Genomic DNA, 14,123 nt, shown 5'->3' on the forward strand with positions numbered 1-14,123 from the left:
ATTCGAACTGCATAAATTCTATCGAATGCTTTTTTATTCGGTGTGAAGAATGAGTGAGTCAGTATAATGATGGTATATAGAACTTGACGTCTTGGATTGTAAGAAGTGACTCATACTTTCTGGTTTTAGTTGACGGTTTTTGAGGGCGACAAACTTACATTTAGGTGGCCTGTTTGGTGTCTTAAGAAAATAGAAATTAATAATAATGTTACATTGTCAAGTAGTCAGAAGTCAAATAATTTGACACAGGTTTTCTCGATTAACGTGGGTGTCTTTAATCCGTTACCCTTCCGATATTTAATGTTTTGAACGGCTCAGTCAAGCAGGATAAATGATCCTGTAATGCAATCTCTAAATAAATTCAGGAAGTGTAATCGCTTTGACATTAAACGACATCGGGTCGCACATTTAAAACAAGCTATGCTTTGGAATAAACGTGATAGAATGTTGAATCTATTTGATATTCATTAGGAACTATATATAGGATTACAGTTCAAATCCAAGAAAATATACCATTTGACTTTGTAACGAATATGCTATCATTAAATCTTATTTACTTACTAAATTATTACTAATGTAACACTTAAGTCTTGTTTTTTTTTTGTCTATGGTTTAATTTGTGCTTCTAATTTTAAAATTAGACTTTAAAATGCATTTTTTTAATTGTCCATACATAACATTTTCTTTATTTTTATATTGAATACGACTTGAAGTATTGAAAATGATATACATCATTATAAAATAACAAATGAGACATTTGTGAAAGGGCGATCCAAGTTAAAGATTAAGCGCGGCAATCCTCTTGAAATCAAAATTTGCGAATTTCTTACTTATTTACCTCTACATTCCAAAATAAAGGTCATTTATTAGCCAATTTTAGTTATTGTCCAGGATAATTATGATCTGAGTGTTGATAATATTCATTCAGTCAGGATATTCTACAAAGTCAAAACATCCTTCATGGGGCGTCATATTCGTCACTTTAAAAAAAACCGCAGAGAATTTTATCTTGATAACATTTCTTATATCGTTACAGTCAGTAATTACATTATTTTTCAATGTTACTAATACCCGCCCATGTTAGGTAAATTATTATGTTATTTGTTTTAAAATAATGAGCCAGTAATATTGCATGGAGTACATTCATGCGTGAATACTGCGCGTGTTAACTACCCATGTTGGTGCGAATGTTCGCATAATAGTTGAGTATCGATGATATTGTTGTTGATATCATTATAAATATTTATGCCCTTTTTTCGTGTTCAGGTTATTGATATTCCGTTGTGAGAATGAGTGTTGTATGAATGTGTTTATATTGTAATAAATTTTAGATTAGAAAATTATATTGTTTATTTTTTATCATAAACTTTGTAGTTGCTGTTTCGAAGGTGCTGCAAATATATATGGCAGATTTTTTTCATGTCGCGGATACGTTGAAAGGCAATCATTTACATTAAATTAGGATCCATGGGATGGAATCCTTTATTAGGCAGTTGCGAGCATATAACAAAGGCATAAAAGTATTATCTGTTCCCGGTTTAATACTATATAGTCTATATATATGAAGTTGCCATTTCAAAAACCGCCAGAGTTTGGAAATCAACGCTTATTTAATTATTATAATTAATTACTTCACAAGTAAAACGTAATGAAATGTATTCGAAAACATATTGATAGCAAGTATAGTTGAGTTCGTGCTTAAAGTAATTTGATCCGTTGAGAAAGGTGGTATAAAATAAATATTAGCATCCTAAACGATTAAATGGTCTTAATATATCGCATGTAGGTGACATTCCGCTTGCAAAGGAGAAACTAGTCGGACTGCATTCAGGGCCCGCCCTTAGCCGAGGCCGGGTACCGTTGTTGCTAGTGCCACGCCGGGTGTTGCCAGGGCTGACGCATGTTCTAAGTATTTAAACAAATAAAAATAAAATATTATTTAATCTTAAAGTTTTATAATGTGTCACAAATATGTTTGTTAATTTTATTACTATAATTTTAAGGTTTCTTGTTTCATGAACGTTCTATTATTATAAAAGTAATTTAATTTAAATAAATTAAGTAAATTTCTTTTTCTAAAACAAACTTTCTTGATGGGATCAAGGAATACATACTTTTTTGAGAAAACTCTAGAATTCGCTTATAGTTCTATATATAGCGGGAAAGCAAGGAAATTCAAATTCGATCAGCTATCCATTCGGATTCCGAGGTGTGAAAGTCACGGAAAGCTAACGCGACGCAATGGCTACCTAACTAGGCACTAGCACTAGGCACTAGGCAGCCCTAATCGCACAATGGATCTAACACCGAGCTCATAAAGGCACGATCTATCCGTAAACCCGCTTTAGACATTGCAGAGCTTTTTAGACATTGAATTTATTACGGAAACTTTTATTGAAGTATCTAATTCCAAAAGTAAAATATATTCTTGCTTACTTATTTTTATTTAAGTATTTAATAAAAGCTTTTAAAAACAAACAAATTGTAAAGTCAAAAGCGTTTCAAATGTTCACTTTTAGTGAACAGAATCGCCGTAGACGCCGTTTACATTTAGATAATATCGGAAATAATATTCATGGTGCCAATAAATAATAGCTGTTATTTTTTTACGTTAATGGAGTAAGTATAAATAAGATTATTTAATAAACCATATATGTAAGTATGTAACTTAGTAAAATATGCAATAAGAAGAAAATATGTTACAATATTAATATTTGATACAGGATTGGAATCTACCAAATTAACCCAAACTTCAAAGATATTCTAGTACCATCAAATAACACCTAACAAATACTCTAAATGACATCAATCAACGAAATAAAATTTGGTATCATCAGGTCAATTAGAGGGTACTATCTGAATTTCATAATTTATTATTCCACAAAGCTCTGCGAAATCATAATGACACATTTTGGTAACAACAGTACTCTTATACAATACATTTATACTTAAATCTCAATAGATTTTATCACCCAAAATATATACGTAGGTTATTGCAACAACATTATCTAAAAAATGCTACGAATTAATACCATAGTATTAGATACATAGTATAAGATTCATATCTTATAGAAACATATATTTACATATATCTTATAGTAGCGTAAACATAATATTTATAAAAGAAAATACAAGCTTTTTGCAAAAAACCAAGGAATAATAAAAAAACAATATAAAGAGGTAGCTTAGTTGTGTTGGAAAATCTGAAGCTATTTCCAGATCTACCATTCTCTTGGCTACATCATTGTATTGGGAAATCTGGGAATACGTTAATTTAAGCCTTACACCCTAACTTATTCATAAGATGCCTACAACTTGGATTTAAAATATTCTCTTAGCTCCTAGCTACGTAGTTTGTGATAAAATATCCAAAATCCACGTACCATGCGTCTTTATTTATTAGTTTAGTTTTAGTTCTTCGTAGAACGCCAATACCAAACTTGGCATTTGGATTGCCAAAATTCCTTTGTAAATTTACAAAACCCATGTACAGTAATAAGCCCAATTAGAGTTTAAGGATTAAATCAGGTTAAAGTTACGTAATTTAACATTAGATATTAATAATAATGATCTTGGTATTTCTGTGTGGTATGAGAGGTAATTAACCCTGCACACAACAAAATGATTACACAATTGAGTAATAATAATTATACAAAATTATAATTGTGGTAATTTTCTTAAACTCTCTGGAGTATCGTATAACAAAACAACAACAATTACACATTACACTACCATATTGATAAGTAGGTAGGTATAAAAAACTTACAAAGATTCAAATAGATACGCATACGACATTTAGAAGTACTTAGTTTAAAATCGACTTCCTAGATTTCTATAGATTGCCTTTGATAGATACATATAAAAAAGAAGCTAATATAAAGCGTGTAAAACTAAAATGAAAAAATATAGGTAAATGAAAAAACATACACGCAATACAGTTTTTTTTAATTATTAATTTGATTCTATTTAATATTGGAAGTTTTTAATGTTGAATATCGAAAGGATATATATAGTATAGAGGAATGACCGGCCTTGAGGAATGCCGCCGGTGCTCATTGTAAGCAGATTCGCCAACGAGGCTACTTGCCGCCATCATATCTTGAGTTTCATCTACAGCCAACGTACGACACACTTTAATTGGATCTAACTTTCGAAATATCTTGCGCGTTGTTTCACAGACATCATTCTTAAACTTATCATTAACTAATATTGAAATAATGCTAATTTCGATATTCAATTATTTCCTTTTTGGTGCCTTGGCGTGTTTTACATACAACTAAAAATGTTTATTTAAAGATAAGTGAACGATACACATTCATCAAATTTGGATTTGAAAACTGGACCTGCCTAAATAAGATCCATGGATGACAATAAAGACACAGAAACCCAATATAAATAAATGGTGTGGTATTTTATCATTTCACAACTTTAAGTACACCAAGTTCTAAGGCAGACAACATGTTTAAACATGCCTGAACGATATATCGTAAGATTAATATCACAAGGAGAGTTATACAGGGTCGTCCCTTTACTGACACACAATGTCTGAGTCACTAATAAAAAATAAATAAACAGAACTCAGAAGACAATTGAATTTGTACAGTTACAGAAATCGTAATATTTTGATTTTGACACTGTTGAGGCTAATATACACTGTTGAGGAAATAATAATCCATTAAATTTTTAAATAGTCTTATAAGAATGTGTTTCCGGGTAAAAGGACATAAAAATCTGTTTTGTCAATACGTCCAGCTCGGATGTGGTTAAGCACGTCATAGATACATTATCACCTTAAACATTTTTTAATTGAAATGCAAAAGCAATTGAGCCGTACTTATTTTCCCATACATACTGCCGCTATGAAAAGCCTAAGTCGAAGTGACTTAGGCTTTTAGTTCTTTTAGACACTCTAAGGTATTTTATCCCTGGGGTATAAAACACTCGTCTATTCAAACCAGAACAAAGTATTACAACGCATTATTTATTTTGGTGGAAGAATTGATTTTTATTTACTCTCATCTCAATGTCCGCAAGAATGCCGACAGCATTTCTACGTTGAAACTTGAATTGCACTGCGATTCCTTGAACGCTCTCAGTGGCAATAGCACGAGGTTTTTTCCGAAACTAAAAATCTTATGTTAATTTCAATGTAAATTACATGCTCATGATGCCTATGTAATGATGCAATGCTCCAAGTTTGATTCACTCGTTTCGAGAGAGCGGTAATGACTCAGTGTTGCGTGATGCGCTCATTTCACTGCGATTCATACACGAGCTTGTTTTGCTGATGTCTAAACGTAAATTGTATAGTCATTGCAACTAACTAAAAGGTCTCAAATTCCGTATAAATAAAATAAAAAAAAAGATACGTAACATATACCTTAATTTGTTAAATAAGATATAATGATGCGAGGTTTACTTTGTTTCATTTTTTAAAGGTCAAATAAGGGTCATAATTTTATATACAAGATATATATATAAGAAAACCAACTTTTGTTGGCTAATTGGACATATGATTTAATAGGTCCTTTTAAAAACGCAGTTCGTATTTATAGAAGATTTCTAGTAGTTCTAGATTTTCAGTTTTTATTAATAAATAGAATCAATTTTTACACAACATAACAACACGTGAAGCTGCGAGGAACGGCTGCTATGATTAAAATCGTAATTTTCTTATTTTTGTAGTGAATAATTATTACATTTTTTACCTTAATATTTCCTTTATAGACTACTAAGTCTATACGATATGCACATTTCTACTTTAACATCAAAACCAATCGGAGATCCTATCCGAGAGCCAAAGCTTCGCCGTCAAGAATTTTTAAATCGACTTCGTGCTTCTTCTTGAAATAACTTTCGAGGAACTTTGTAGTTCGGAAGTTCATAGTTTGGGTAGCATATTTATTACTGTTTTGTCATCTTGCAAACTTTCATGCATTAGTTCTTTACTTAATATGCCTCGAGTTTGATAAAAAGTGAGTTTTAACGCTGCGTTACAATTTCCTCACTTAACTTTAGCCTTTAAGTTTTCAATATTCAAGTTTATGCCAGCATTGCTATCTATATATGTAAGTTAATAAATAGCATAGCGATGGTGATTTCGCATCCGACTAATTTAGTATCCAGAAGCTGAAAGAGGTCTGGCAGTACCAGTGATGAGATGGAACAGTTTCGTAGAAATTACACATCACTCTTTGACTAGTTGCTAATTAGAATGATTTATTTTTAAGTACTTAGATTGCATTTAGGTCGCGGACTTGTGCGGGTGATTTTTTTCTCGAATCAAAATATCTCTTAAGTAAAATGTAAAGTATTGAAAGTTTTTCTGAACATCCCCCAAACTCTTCTTTCTTTTTCTATTTCTAATACTGAAGCAGTATGTGTTCGCATACATTCAAAATCACAAATAAAACTGTTTAGGTACCTACATATTTTTTTTATATGTGCTGCTGTTAACGATCTGAGTTATAGGGGAGCCACAGTTATAAAAATCTATGATAGAAGAGGGATTTAATATTTTTTTCCGGAGTATCATAAAATTTTGAATTTTAAATAATAAATAAAAAATACTTCCTCTATAGGTACTAGATACTATTGTAAAATAATATTTATAATGTAATTTATGATAATAACATATAGTTCAGTAAGATTGAAAACAAATTACAGTACAAAAACAAATAGGTTTAAAAAATCGTACCCTACCCGAAACTTATGAGGTACAAGGAAGATTTTTACGATAAGATTCTTAGATTTATGGGATAAGCTTTTCGTTTTATTTTTCCCTATTTTTTGTCTTCGCCGCTTGGTACATTATTATTTTTATTATTACATAATTGAAAAAATACATATACCTATTCAATAACTGTTTTCGCCTTTGTTAAGGAAAATATATTTTTTCTGATTCGATTGCTTTCATCACGTTGATTAATTATTTTTGTCGTAAATGCAACAAATATATAGTTACGTAGAGTAATAAAAGTAAAATGAAAGACGTCAACTTATTTAACAGACCTCTTGATAGAGTACGTAAGTTTGTACCAATAATAATACTTTAAGTATAGTTACTTAATGTACAATATTCGATTGGAAAATATTTAGTCAGCAGTTTTCAAACGAGAATAACCTCGGTGAAAGGAGCGTCTATCTTACAACGGCATTATTATACCATTTTGTGGAGTTTACTAGAAATGCAGCGTCATAAAACGAAATCAAATTTTACTTAACAAATTAACTTGAGAGCGGATAAACCAGCGTCAACGTCCCAGCTTTAGACCGTAACGAGCAAGTAACGTTATATTCAATTTTAAATAAAATTGTTATTATTTTGTGCGGCATTAATTAGTCTTGTTGAATTTTAAACGTTTTCAAGTGATCAAATAATATTATACATTGCAACCTGATATATGATAATAATACCCTAACGTTTGGATTTATCGTAATTCATCTGTGAAACAACTTATAGCAAGCGGTAAGGAAGTGTAATTCAATTATCGACTGTGATAGGTCGGCAACTGTAAGACTCCGCCGTATAAGGGCTTAATTAACTAAGTCGAACAGCGACAGGCATCGAGATCAAAGACGTTAGACGGCACAGACGGTCGGCCAGACGCGTGGAGGTGCATGCGAGGGGGGAGGGAGAGGGAAGTGCAGACGGCGAGGGGTGGCGAGTGGAGAGCGGGGAGTGAAGGCTGCGTTACGTCAGACTGCCGCATCCGGGTTCGCGGCCGGCGGCTCCGCACGCGCCGCTGTCTATTGTTCGTGCGCTGCTGCTGGGCAGGTGGACCCCTCTCTCGATCAAAAAATAAGCTTAACCATAAAACGCCTTTATTTATTTTAAACATTTATAAAAACCTAATGTTAATAGTTGCTTGTAAATGAAACACTTAATTTTGAGAAAGAGTAGAGATGCAATGAAAATTAATATTTAATGTAATTAAAAACAATGTAACGTCAAAATTACGTGTTGATGTTATTATAGAATAAATTTCTTGGTTGTGGGTAATCGCTGTTGCTAAGGCGCCCGCGCCGGTCGCTTGTGTCCGCTTGTGGCAGTCGGAAATTGTCTAAATTCTTCAGCGTTCCGTAACCGTTCTCCATCTCCCTCATGCACGTCGTGAGAAAGCTATTTTATATCTCATTTGGTTTTTGTAAATAGAAATTACTTAAAGCTTTCATAATTTTGATGATATTTTTTTTAAATGTGTAATTAATGAAATGAATAATGCATAAATTATTTTTTAAAGGTCAATCCTATATGGGCTTACATATTGAATACTTATTACTGCATTATAAATAGTAACTTAAATCGTGTATGTTGACGTCGAAGCAGATGTAGAAAAGGCAAACGTGATATTTTTACGCGTATTTTTAATTAAAATTATTCCTCCGTTACCCGCCAAACAACAAAAAAATATGTATTTTTTATACATTTATGGTAAACTATGTCACCATACTCACTTTAATCCTTTCTAAAAAGAGTTATCACTAATGAAAGCTTCCTATGATAATACATTTCAAACGACAATAACTATTTTCCGCGTCTGCATCCGTATAAAGACTTGAATTGAAAATATCTTGTAGTGTCAGATTTATCGGCAGAGCGAGGGCGCATGATCGAAGATAAATCACCGGCTGACGGCATCGATATATCCTGTAACGTTACAGACATTTTGTGCGTGAATAATTAAAACGATCGTGTTTGAAGGTATTTTTAAAGAGTAAATAAAAAACAAAACAAGTTATATGTAATAAAAATAGAGTTTTCTATACCTTATACCGGAAACGGATATTAAAGCTACCGGTGAATGAATACTAATGAAAATGAAAAATTTTAAAGTAAAAGCAAAATTCTGCAAAAATCATAGTGGCGAAACTAAAAGCTAGTTATATGGATCGTTCAACATTCCGTGTTTTATGTCCCCGGCCGATCTTGGCGCTGATCCAATATCGTTGCATTTTTTGCGCTAGCATCGAACCGGTTACCGAAAGTTGCGATAACGGCATAGCCGGCGAGAGGCGCGAGATCGGTCGTGGGAAGACCGAGTTCCGGCTGTGCTACTTGCGGCACGCCTTTCACCGTGCAAGGTCGCTGCGCGGCCGCGCCACTTTCTTTTATATAATCGCCTGGCGTTCAGCGGAATGCGACACCCAAATTTATTGCGATGACGTCACGCCAAGGTGATTCACCGCACCATTACCTAGGCTGGCTGTTCTTTATCACGGTCGCGCAGGACTTGGTGATGTAACTCTGCACGTGTCGCGGATGTTAAATCGTACGAAAGGTCGGTTATTAGTTTGGCCGTGTCGTAGGTGGCAGCGCTTTGCGAAGGATCCTCCGATTTCCATATAAACTTTACCTTGTTGGTGACAAAATCCATTGGCTTGACGAATCGACATATCTGATGTTGGTATGGTGCCTTAAACGTAATGTTTGTAGATGAAAGTAATCTGTATCTTTTATATAACATAAGTAGTTATCTCGTAGGTCGGTAGATACGATGCTAATTTATAAACTTCTTCTTTGTTTCTTAAACAATATACAGAAAATGCTTTGTATTAAATATAGCCGTTTTCACATTAATGAATTGGAATATACCACAAAAGTCACAAAGAAGTAGAAAGTAACAGTTACTGTGATGTCCGGATCATTCCGGAACTAAACGCGCAGTGCTTGCGTTACATAATCATGGTGATTGTCGTCAAGTCTAAAATTTAAATAAGTTCCGTTTTAAGAAATGAAAAAATAAGAAATCTATATAACTACGCATTACTCGATCTTCAGTAAGTACACGTATTATATATAACGCATTCGGATATGTATTTTTTACTAAACTGCATCTTTTTATTATAATACGTAGCATGTGTACAAGATACCAAATGTGAGTCTAGTTTAAATATTGATTCAAACAATTCCAGATTCAAAAAGAAACAGCTCCAACCTAATTGATGTAAAAAAAAAATCACATATACATAAACATAAATGAGTATAGCTTCATATATTTTTTAAATATACGAAATTACTCATTCATAGCAAAAAAGTACTATATTTTTTTTAATCACACATTTTTGTAAGACATGAAAAGCATTTTCATAAAATTGAAGAAGAAAATACTATTTTCTCATCCTTCGAAAATTTCTTGCTCTGGGCACGAGCCTCAAGTGCCCTTAGTGTACATCCAGCGCTGCTTACAAACCGCAATACTATATAGCCCTGTGGTTTCAGTGGTTGAGTAAGATGTAACGATTACAGATACAAACTAGGTATATTGTATAAATCTAAAAATGTAATTGTAATAATTCAATATTAATTACTTGCGACCTATCAGTCAAGGTACGAACGGGGTAGGTACAATCAAAAGAGAAGTAATTAAAATTAATTATTTTTAAAATTCATATTATTCAGATATTTATCTAGTTTTCAAATTAATATATGTATCTTTTCCGTATTTGTCTAACCAATACAGTAAAAAAAGTGACAACGACAGCGACTCATTATAAAAATTAGCTACGTATTTAAATTTATTAAAATCTATTTTGTTGTGTGGCAATGCATCAAAGCAACCTAGTGGAGTAAGACTCTAAACCATCTCAGAAAGAAGAAGTGGCCCTAGCCTAGTAGTTATATATTTTTAGGTTGTTACTTTACTTTTGCGTACGTCGTTTTAGACTATACTGCCATCATATTTTATTAGTTTTGCATTTATCTTAAGATATAAGACAAAAAATATTCAGATAGTTACCTAATATTAACTTTTTTAATCGTGCGATTCAAATATATGTATATATGTAAATTCTATAAAATCAATCGCAGTCGGTAGGATTCGAACCTACGCTCCCAGAGGGAGCTCAATATTTGTAGCAATTATCTAGTAAACTGCTAGTCGAATCCTATTATTATACATTTAACCCTGAAAAACGGTGGCCTTTGCTAACCAATTACCTAGTAACCTGAAGATGAACCTACAAAATATCATGCAACTGTCAACGAAACTGTTCATAAATAGGCAGGAGGTTTTGCACATTTTAACGATGTTAAGAACATATCAAACGTGGGCTTGTAGCGTGCAGAATTCTTCTTATTATTTCTAAATATTTGAACAAGTGTGAATTTTTATTTTTTAGTAATTACCTATAATTATTAAATTATAGACTACTTATAATAATAAGTACAATACATAAGGTTCCATGGTGTAATGGTGAGCACTCTGGACTTTGAATCCAGCGATCCGAGTTCAAATCTCGGTGGAACCTGATCTTTTTGAAAGATTTTAAAATTGTTAACATAATACTATTGTATTATACAGACAGGTGATGTAGATAAGACCTCCAAAGGCAGAAGGCAGAAATCTGGAGTGACTAGAAAAAATCAGCAGTCATTAGCTGGGACTTGGTTTTGTCATGCTTGCAAAGATTTACGGTTATTAAAAAGTTCCTATTTTATTTAATTTTTAATTAACGTTTTGCTGTTTTTTTATTTTTATGTTTTGTCTTTAAAATAATGTTTGCTATGGTAGATAACACAACTGATTTACACTACCTAAGTTTATTGTCCCAATAAAGTTTAATGGTGTAAATATTTTATTTTGTTTTATTTTTAACATGTAGTTTATTTTGTGTTAAGACATGATTGCAAAGATAATACTACATATTAATATTAAGATAAACATAATACTCTCATATGTCATAATAAGGCCCGGGTATGGCCTTATTAAGGAATAGTGGTCAAAATAAGGCCCAAAACTCTCTTTTTAAAAAAAAGCTTATAGTTAATAGAAAACATTGTTTTTTGAATCAAAATAAGTATGAATACATTGATTATTAAATGATTGATTAAATTAACACTTTTGTTTTATTTGAACATTCGTATTGTTTTTTTTGTACTTAAAAACAAATAAGGTCAGGTACCTTAATCAGATAATCAATATGTGACTATTCCCTGGACTCTACACTGTTAATTGTACATAAACTAAAAAAAAGACTCTTTCTATATGTACAAAGCTGTAGACATCAGTACTTGCTACTTTTGCTACTTTCCAAATATTTGCTAAATTGGTTTTGGCGAAGAAAATATTGAGGACCGCTTCAATGTTAAATTGTTTTATTGACAATATTGACAATCAAGCTACGTGAGTAGTCATTTTAATGAGTGAGGTGATTAAGGCATAAGTTCGACAATCTTAGGCTCTAAATACAGACAAACTAAGCGTACCGGACTCACTGTGTCCTATATGACCTATATAGAGCGTCTCAAAGTGCAGACGCCTAACACTTATATAATTTGAGTCAGGAAGAGTCCTCAATCTACAGCGTCCCTGATTTATTAATCAAACTCAGGTCGTGCAGCAATGATTTTGGCGAAAGAAAAAACTTAAAAAAAAAACTTTAAAGCATGATAATGCGACAGTTGCTGAGATAACAACTCCTGTTCGATCCTTTCATTCCCTGAGTTTGTCGAGGGGCAGTGATGCCGGGTAGGTGATCGCGTCTCTAAAGGGTTCTACAAAATACATAAACGTTTAGAAATGAGCTCTAGGTACCTGCTTTTTTTAAAGAAATATTAGTGTACATATATTTTTTACAGCAGTATGCCTTTATGCTGAGTTATGTTATACATAAAAAACAAAATCATTAATTCCCATGACACAATAAAGGCAACATGGTGTGTTAGTGGTAGCGATTGTAGAAAACCTAAAAAGGAAATGCTACCAATCAAATTGAACAAAGGTAGTAGATACACAAATTCTGAGAAAGAAAGTAGAAATTTGTGCCGAAAATGCAGCTAGATTATTAAATAAAAATGTTTCAAAATCCGTTACTGATTTTTCCTTTGAAACAGTCTCTGCGATAAATATCTATAAATACATATGTACATAAATATCATGAAAGTTTTTAATACCCTCAATAATAAAATAAATAACGACATATACTTAGCATAATTTTCAACAAGAGTTTGACCACGGTTTCATTTTCTAACTTGTGAGAATAAAGTGACGTTTTATTCATTTTTTAAGAAGTGATCCTAGTTATTATCTATTAGTCCTATAGCAATCTTTAAGTATATATATTATATGTACATAATATATATAAATATTCGGTAACAATATTTTTAAAAAACTTCTTGTCCATTTCGGTACAATTACTATTTTTAAAGGTGAGAAATTCGGTCTTACTCTTGTAAAGGCAAATCATAGCATTCAACCATCGAGTAACTGAGGCGGGAATAGAACTTCTCAAATATAAATAGGTATGTATTAAATACAATGAATTGGGAAAATCACAGAATGATATTAGAGTATTTTGTAATTTGTCTAACAAGTGATTCTCCAAAAAGAAGAGACGCTTCTTCGCTCTTGAACTCCAAAGTCCAACAAGTTTTTATTAGTCGAATAAAGAATTCTGGTTCTACGTCTACGTTAAAAACGGGTGTTCCACAAGGATAAATTTTGGGTCCCTATTTCTAGTATATAATTAATTATGTAATGAAGGCAACGTTGGGGAATTAGAGCGATCTTTTTCAATAGTATATTTTTCGTAAAGCGGCGCAGTCGGACGTTGGTGAATTAGAATTATCTCTGTACTTTTTTCTACATAAACATCCCTTGGCAGCCGTCAGCTGTCAACCACTTCAGTGTTGCCCACCATCGTATCCGAATACACCCAAATCTATTAGGATTTGACGTTCCGCTTTTCAATCTCCGACATATAAATGATTTTCCTTTTTGTGTAAAAGGTATTTGTGGCATAGTGTTGTTTGCTGATGATACTTCACTGATTTTTAAGGTCAACGGGAAAAAACTGAATATGACGATGAATGATGATGTGAACGGTGCTTGATCATGATAGGTTTACATTTAATAATTTACTCTACCAAATGAAAAGAACTTTTTACGAATTTTCTTATTTTTATGAATCGTACCAATTATATAACATCGATTTATGTACATCCGTATGATTTTTAGGAAATTATTTAATTATTTGGAAATGAAATAACATAATGTAAAAAGTGTTTTTTATTTTAGACTCATTGTGCTCAGTATCTCAATTTATAGCTTCGACATAGTAGTACATAGAGTAGAAATATATTTTGCTTATAATATCCATCTGTTCTTAACAAACTAACGTGT

At 32.3% G+C, this 14,123-nt stretch overlaps 1 non-coding gene across 1 annotated transcript; it reads left to right on the forward strand.

Moving 5' to 3' along the window:
• The first annotated feature begins 11,178 nt into the window (after positions 1 to 11,178).
• Trnaq-uug lies at positions 11,179 to 11,250 on the forward strand. Its single transcript has one exon. It is a non-coding gene; the product is annotated as a tRNA-Gln (tRNA).
• Positions 11,251 to 14,123: the final 2,873 nt, after the last annotated feature.

This window comes from Vanessa cardui, chromosome 12 (assembly GCF_905220365.1).
Source record: "Vanessa cardui chromosome 12, ilVanCard2.1, whole genome shotgun sequence".
NCBI lineage: Eukaryota > Metazoa > Arthropoda > Insecta > Lepidoptera > Nymphalidae > Vanessa > Vanessa cardui.